Source organism: Sorex araneus, chromosome X (assembly GCF_027595985.1).
Source record: "Sorex araneus isolate mSorAra2 chromosome X, mSorAra2.pri, whole genome shotgun sequence".
In the NCBI taxonomy this organism is placed as follows: domain Eukaryota; kingdom Metazoa; phylum Chordata; class Mammalia; order Eulipotyphla; family Soricidae; genus Sorex; species Sorex araneus.
Window position 1 is genome coordinate 211,932,833 of NC_073313.1, and position 9,106 is coordinate 211,941,938.

Genomic DNA, 9,106 nt, shown 5'->3' on the forward strand with positions numbered 1-9,106 from the left:
TAGTAAATGCAATTTTGGTTCTTCTTTCTCCACTGAGTAAACCTTCCCTAGAAAATAACCCATCAGGGAAATATTTATTTCAAAATAGTAAACTTTGCCCAGTCTTCAAAGCATTCCCTATGAAGTTAACCATTGTCAAAGACATATTTTGAGAGAGGTATATTTTTGTTGTCCTACAGAATTCCATATCAGAAGTGGTCAATAAATTTGCCATATCTAAAATCTGAGGTATTAGAGTCAGAGTTCTTCAGGGAAGTAGAAATATATATAATATGATGAACTGTCACTGTAGCACTGTCTTCCCATTGTTCATCAATTTGCTCAAGCGGGCACCAGTAATATCTCCATTGCGAGACTTGTTACTGGTTTTGGCATTATTGAATATGCCACAGGTAGCTTGCCAGGCTCTGCCATGCAGGAGGGATACTCTCAATAGCTTGCTGGGCTCTCCAAGAGGGATGGAGGAATCGAATCCAGGTTGGCCGTGTGCAAAGCAAATGCCCTATCTTCTGTGATCCAGTCCGATGAACATGCATATATATTTGTGTTAATCATATACAGAGACAGAATAAAGGTAGATGGGTGGGTGGAAATATAAATGAATAAATATGTATGGCTAATGAAGAAATGGCACACATGATTACAGAGAATGAGAAGTCCTGTGGTCTGCTGTATGCAAATTAGAAGTCCAGGAAATTTTGTGGTGTAATTTAGTCTGAGTCCAGAGACCTAAGAACAAAGGGAATAAATGATAAGGGGAGCAAATTTCAGTCCCAGGACTCAAGATAAATGAGATATTCCTGCTCAATTGTAATGTAGAAAGAAAGAGGTACATCCCCTTTTCCACCTCTTCTATTTAGTCTTTCAACAGAATGTATAATGCTCAACCACACTGGAGGAGGCAACCTACTTTACTAAATGTGCCGACTTAAATACTAATCTCACCCAGAAACACCTTCACAGGCACACCAAAAAATTGTGCTTAATGTGGGCACCATGGGGCACATTCAAGTTGACACATAAAATTAGGCATCACAGAGGTCTTGAGTTTGACTTTAGGTACTGCTCCACAGTTGTACACTTTATAAGCAATTTTTCCTGTTCTATTGTGTGGACTGGCACGATAGCACAGTGGGTAGGGAGTCTGCCTTGCACTCGACCAACTTGGGTTCAATTCCTGTGTCCCTCTCAGAGAGCCCGGCAAGCTACCGAGAGTATCCTGCCCTCACAGCAGAGCCTGGCAAGCTACCTTTGGCATATTTGATATGCCAAAACAGTAACAAGAAGTCTCACAATGGAGACATTACTGGTATCTGCTCGAGAAAAATTGTGTAGTATTTAAATTGTGATTCTTTATCTTAGTAGTTGCATCACCTTACCCATAAAATATTATTGCCCCAGAGAAACACACAGGGGAATGATAAATCTATAAATCAACTGTATGAATTAAAATATGCCAGGTAGAATAAATGTGTACTGATCTGCTGGGCATTTAAAAACAGACTGTTTCCTTTTTTGCAAGAGAAGAAATTGCTTGCAATAAAAGCACAACTCTGCTCCATCTGGACAGAATTGTGTTATAAAATTAAATGGATTTAATCCCTACTATTATTGACCAAATGAACAGGTTGCCCTCAGTAGCTTTTATACTCTTAGCCATAAGTGTGTAAAGTAAATTATGATGGTATCATTATTATTAAAACTATTTTAAACATTGTCTTTCCTCAATTACTTTATTTTAATGACCTTTCCCCCTCTCCTCACTAAAGTACTAAATTTTTAGCTAGCTCTCCCAAAATTATCTTTGAACAGAATATAACACTCATATTTAACCTCAAAAGACTTCAGTTTCCTTGGATTTAGTTCTTCTGATGTTAAGTTATCTGACATGATTTCCAGTATTGGAATACATATGACTAATTTATATTTTAATTTAAATTAACTATAGATTCATTTCCTTGAGAAAACTAGTTACATTGTATGTGCTCAGTAGGCATACATAGCTAGTGGATACCATATTAAGCTTGCAAATATTTCCATGACCATAGATACAGTATTTCTTGAAAGAGGGGTTTTAGCCCTTATTTTCAGCGTTTACTCATCAATGTCATCAATGACTTCCTGCTTGCCAAATCTAAAGGCCCATTAGTTTTATGAAAATCCACTGTCCCTGAAACTTTTAAAATAACAACATTTCTTGATTAAGATGCTGTCTTAGTTAACCAGGCTGCCATTACAAAACAGCATAGGCTATGCAGCTTAAACAACAGAAATTTTTTTTCACAGTCCCAGAGGCTGGAAGCCTGGTCAGAATATTTTTCCTGGCTTGCAGTGACCATCTTCTCCCTTTTATCTCACAGAGCAGAGAAGGAGAAAACTCTGTGTCCCTTCTAATTAAGACATTAATCCTATCAGACCAGGGCCTCATTCTCTGACTTCATCCAAATCTCATTACCTTCCAAAGGCTCTAACTCCAAGTACCATCACAAAGGAGGTGAGAGTTTCAACATAGGAATTTTCAGGGGTTCATTTAGTTCATAATAACTGTGTAACTAACTCAAAATGCAGTTTTAAGAAATAGTGCTGGGTTAGAACACCTGCCTCGCAAGCATATAGTCACCAAATCATTGGTGTCCTCCAGCACAGGAAGGGGCAGACCTTAAGTACCCCTAAGAGTGGATCCTGGTGACTCATGGCCCCCCAAACACTGGGCCCTGAGCACTTTTGCCACAACCACACAACACACACACATACACACACACCGCCTATTTTACTTGCTTAGAACATATTGTTTTACTTAGTATGACTAAGGCTCATCCGTGATACTTCGTTCCAGTTGGCTTTGGTGGGAGTCAATCATACAGCTTTGTTCAGCTGACAGCTAGGCTGCACCAGATTGTCAGAGAAGCCTTCTCCATAGATCTGGGGTCTCAGTGATGGGACCACTCAGTTATCCTCCAGAAAGCCTCATTTTACATAGAAGCTCATCCTTCGGGTCTTCTTTACATGGCTTCTTTCTGTGGGAGGACAGCCTTATAATGTGACATCTGGACTCCAATAGGAAATATTTCAAGAAAGGGAGTCAACACGAATGAATTTACCCAGACTGTGCCATATTTGTTAATCCCCCTTGGACCAGGCTAATTCTGTAGCTGGACATAACGGCAGTTGGAGGGACAGGGATGTGAATGCTCATAGAAGTGGTTCTCTGAGAGCTGCCAATGGATCAAGCTCTCTCCTGAATTCCTGACCTATATTTCTTTTTTTTTTCTTTTTGGGTCACACCTGGCGATGCACAGGGGTTACTCCTGGCTCTGCACTCAGGAAATCACCCCTGGTGGTGCTCAGGGGACCATATGGGATGCTGGGATTCGAACCCGGGTCGGCCGCATGCAAGGCAAACGCCCTACCCGCTGTGCTATCACTCCAGCCCCATGACCTATATTTCTAACAGCTAAAAGACACTTACTCCTAAGTGTCTCAAAGACATCAAGCATATCATTTCCAAGATCATTTTCCTTCCTCTCTACCTTAAATCACTCAATTCTATATAATTTACCTCAGAAATTTCTCATGGAATCACTCTTCTCTTCTCCAAAGCCACTTACCCAATTCAAATACTCATTAGTTGTAAATTCCCTCCCCTTCACTGGTGTTTTCTGTATAATAAAGAGACAGTTCAACCTTGCTTATAGACCCTTCATTTATAGTAAAAGTTTTATTATTTATGTCTTCATCACAGATATGTATGGGGTTGAATAGGAAATTTCTCACAGATTTTTCCTCACAGATATTTCTTATTTTGAAAGAGATTTTTGCAGATATAATTTAGACCCTGAAGATACCATAACCTTGGATCTAGGTGGGGGGGAGGGCCAAATGACACTCCCTGAAGACGCAGAAAAGGAATCAGACACATTGGGGAGCAGGAAATGTGATGCAGAAAGAGACTGGAATGAAGCACGTACAAATCAATGTACACCAAGAATTGCTAGCAGGCATCACAAGATGAGACAGGAAACTGATTCTCCCTCATAGCCTCCCACAAAGAATCAACCTTCCCAACACCGTTATTTTGGAGTTCTGGTATGTAGAGCTGTTAGAGACATTTCTATTATTCTAAGACACCGAGATTGAAGTTATCTGATAAAAAAAAAGGCCTTGGAATACCAATCAAATCTTGGAAGACTTCATCATTGCACCTTGATTTATCATCTCTACTCATGTTGACTGCCATATACTCTCTGAGCTTGCAGATTCCCTCTCTCTCTCAAATACTTCTTTCCTGACTCTCAAACTTCTCTTCTTTGTTAAGACATACTTGAAATATCACAGCCTATGAGAGCTTTATCTGCTACTGTAGTAAGAAGCTGTGTTCTATCTTCCCATATGATTGGTCTCTTTCATATATTTTTTGGTCAGGTATCTGTCGAAATTATTTAGTACTTGGCAATTACCAACCCAAGAGGATACATTTAATTTGCTCTAGCAATTTGTTAAGACAAAGGCACATTTTATTATTTTATTTCTTCTTTTTTTGGTTTAGAAATTAAAACCATTCTGAGCAATAAACCTACCTATATTGCATTAAAAGGCAATAGGCATTTAGGAAGAAAGTTTTTTTAAGTTTGGTATCTATGACCTATGAAAGTACAGAAAAATACATTTCAGTATCATGCCATTAAGATTTCTAGACATTGTTTCCTCTTTAAAATCAAGAGAATTTAAAAAAAATAAAACAAAATAAAGAGAATTTCATCCTTGGAGAAAAATAATCAATAATCAAAGTATCTTGCTCAAGAATGATTTGTTGATAACTTAACAGATCAGCTTATAACAGTTCCAAAATATTTTCTTAAGGTAAGGATAACTCAGTGGTAAAACATATGCCTCTTATGAATGAGACCTGGATTGATCCCTAGCAACACCTACATACATTTTTTTCTTTGTTTTGAGGCAGTCTCAGTAGATACAGGAAAATTCAATATCTATAACTCTTTAAGGTCTTATAAAAGTAACTTTGCAAAAATATCTAAAACAATCAGCTATTGTTTGAAATATTAAATATATAAAATTAGGCAAGAGGACCAGAAATGGAGTAGAGTAGATAAGGAGCTGCCTTATATGTGGGTGGTCATGGTCTGATCTCCAGTACCACATATGGTCACCTGAATAACACCAGAAATGATCCCTAAGCGCAAAACCAGGAAAAGCTCCCAAGCACTACTATCCCCAAAAGAAAACCAAACATGAAATAAAGATACATCTTTTTCTAGAAAACATTTATAGTTCAACTCAGTAAACAGAATATGTACCTTTACATATATGTACAGAATATGTACATAATACAATGTACCACAATATACCATTACAGAATATGATAAGGAAACATATACAAGAAATCAAAAGTATGCTTATGTGACTTGGTATAATTTACATTAATAATTCATAATTTATATCACTATAGTAAGTATAGGCCTGCTAATACCAAAACAAAAGGAGAAATTAATTGAAGTATAATAAAAGAGGGATGATTTGGTTTTCATTTAAGAACTAATATATAAAGAGGGCAAAAATAAATACAAAATGTTGATGTCTTTCTTCATTTCTTTATTGAATCACCGTGACATAGTTACAAAACTTTAATGATTGAGTTTCAGTCATACAATGATCCAACACCCATCCTTCCACCAGTGCACACTTTCCACCACCAATACCCCCAGTATCTCTCCTGACACTCCACCCAGCCCCACCCCCTGCCTCTATGGCAGATGCCTTTCATCTTAATCACCCTGCATTCAGTCACAAAAATCAAAAGCTATTCATCATTGCAAGGTTCAATTTACTTTTTTTAATTTTAATTTTTTTTTTTAGTCACCATGAGATACAGAATTACAAAGCTGGTCATGGTCGTTTCAGTCACACAGTATTCCAACACTCATAGTCCACCAGTGTACATTGCCCACCACCAACGTTCCCAGTTTCCCTCCCCCACCTTCCCCCAGCCTGTTTCTATGGAAGGCACTCTTTACTTCTTCCTCTCTGACTCTCTCTCTCTCTTCTCTCTTCTCTCTCTCTCTCTCTCTCTCTCTCTCTCTCTCTGTTTGTGTGTGTGTGTCTGTCTCTCTGTCTCTCTGTCTCTGTCTCTGTTTTTGTATCTGTCTCTCTCTCTATCTCGATCTCTATCTCTCTCTCCACTTTGGGGCATTATGGTTTGCAATACAGGTACTGAAAAGTTATCCTGTTTGTTCCTTTACCTATTTTCTGCATGCAGCTCTTATCCAGAGTGATCATTTCCAACTATCTTTGTCATGGTGTTCCCTTCTCTATCCCAACTGCCTTCTTCCCCAGCATCTGAGATAGGTGTCCAATCGTGAACCAGTCCTCTTCATCCTTGTTTCTACTGTCCTTGGGTATTAGTCTCATATTATGTTATAATTTTACATTTTATTGGAAAAAATATTATTAAATAAAGATGACTTATCCGTTAAAAAAAACTTCCATTTGTCTCATCTGTTGTTTATGGTTTTATCGAATGATTAAATATTACTCATACGAATGATATTTTCTTTTCCTTGAAGGGGTTCTCCACGGCAGTCCTGGAGGCCACCAGGCCATGCAGTGTTAGTGAAAAAACCGGGGGCCTTATGCATTGACTAGCTTGAGCTAGCTCCCCAGCCCTCACCCCCCTACCCCCAGGAGAAATTTTTACAACAAATAGCAAAATATAAGCATGTCAACTTATAGTTAGTTTATTTTTTGAGTGATTTTGAAAAGCAAGAGACTAAAATAAGGCAAAATAACTGTAAGTTTTCAAATAACCTATAAATTTCAAATAAGTATCTTAAATATCTTTAAAATATAAACAATGAAAGTTTTAAGACTAGAATTTATCTTTCCAAAAGTGAATCAATGTTAGAGTCTGAAGAATGAGAAATTATGACTCTCCTGCCCAATTAGTCTAATATGGAATCTAACGTGAAATTGTAGCCAACATAATTAATTCTCATTCTGGAAAATGACTTCATCACTGCTCCGTTATAAGAACAGCAAGTAAAATGCAATACTAGCCATTGTATAAACAAGTCAACCCAAGATAGAGATGCTGGATACCTCCTGATGTTTAACCTCTGATTTTCTCACTATGTGTACATATTTCTTTTTGAATATAAAGCTGCCTTCTTAATGACCTTTGCATCGACAAGAAATTTCTCTACCAGTTAGTCACAAAAAAATAGGCAATTTTAAATGTTTTACTAAGCTTTAACATTAAATATAATGAACAAAGAAAAGCCAAAACTTGGTGACATTATTTAATTTGTGCTATATTAATGAAGATAAAGAGCCTGGTTCGTTTCAGTATTTAGCCCAAATTCTCAGTTGAGCACTATAAAATGTGTCACTTGTTAACAATGATTAAACTCGACATCTTTCTCAGCCTGGCTGCCTTCACTTGCATTCTTTCTTCCATCTCTTAAGTATTTATTTCCCCTTCTTATACAACCTTCACCCTTGAAGGATATTCTGACACTAAACTTGAAGTTTTTAAACATTTAGTTTGCTGCTTTCTTTGCTTGATTATAATCGTGTCTTATGACTCAGGGGTTGAGTGAAGCTCAAGACCCGACACAGGATGCAGGAGCCCTGTTCTGCTAATTTTGCCCAGTTACTTCCTTTTGTGAGATTTTGCTTCAGGGCTGCTTTGCAAGTTCAGGTTTTTCCTGCTCTAGTGCCTGTCGCCCTCCTCCACGTCCAATGCTTTGTACAGTGACTGTTTTCTTTCAGTTGATTCCCCAGTAAAGTGGGGGTGTATCTCACCAACTAGTCACAGAAACGCATTCCTGGGGAGCCTCAGGCGTAAGGTCATTTCTCTCACTAACCAGAATTAGTTTGAGCAGTGGGGGTGGAGAGAGGTTCAAATGTCTCTGCTTTGCATATTCCATTAATGTTGAGTCATGGTTAGACACACCACCTAACCTCACTAGTGCCTTAGTGAAAACCTATACATTTATACCTGCAAAATGTGAATCCTTTCCAACAAGATTGTTGTGAAGATTGAGTTCTGATACATACAGCACTTGGAACAGGACCTCAGATACAGTAAGCTGTGTTAGATGTGAGCCATTCTCAAGTTGATATTCACAGGTCTTGCAGTCCAAAACTCCAGGATGCCTTCAGGAGACAGATAAGCAAACACTCACCCAGCTGAAACTCTGGCAGCTGCACCCACACCCACCACTGCAGCCACGCTAAGGGCCCAACTCCATCACTTCATGAATATTCTTTGCAGAGACGCCAGACTGCAAATAAGTTCAGGTATTCAGTGCCCAGGCTGAGAACTCTAATATCTTCTAGAGTCATGGTGGGCAGCCTCAACTCAAACCCCCACTAATTCCAGAGGCCCAGACAGTCACAGCTACCTCCAACAGCCACCACCATGTCAACGCATGGCCCAGACCATAGATCCTGAAGTCTCTGGACCCCCTGATACCTCCTAATTCCTCAATACTGAAATTCCAGTAGGAACACAATAAATTAGATGGGAAAGTAAAATAGAAGCCATCTAACATCAAAACAATATAGAAGGCTCAATTAGCAACAACCAACTTAATAAATTCTTAGACAAGGACTTAAGAATTCTGCAATCAGATATAACAATTGTCACATAAATTGATTTTTTTAATACTTGTTGATTCTAATATTAGAGCTTTGTTATCTAATCAATTTTAATTTATCGCCAGTTGTGACTTTTTTCTACATTAAAATAAATTTAAAAAATTTTTAAATAGGAGCTGGAGAGATAGCACAGTGGGTAGGGCATTTGCCTTGCACGTGGTCGACCCGGGTTTGATTCCCAGCATCCCATATGGTCCTCCGAGCACCTCCAGGAGTAATTCCTGAGTGCATGAGCCAGGAGTAACCCCTGTGCATCGCCAGGTGTTACCCAAAAAGAAAAAAAAATTTTAAATAAAGTTTTTGCTATTGCTATTATTATTTCAACCACCAATTCATGTCTTTAAAGAGATAACAATTTTTAAATACTTTGGCCAGTTTTATTTTATCTTCTGGTGAGCAACCACACTTGGCTATGCTCAGGATTTATTCC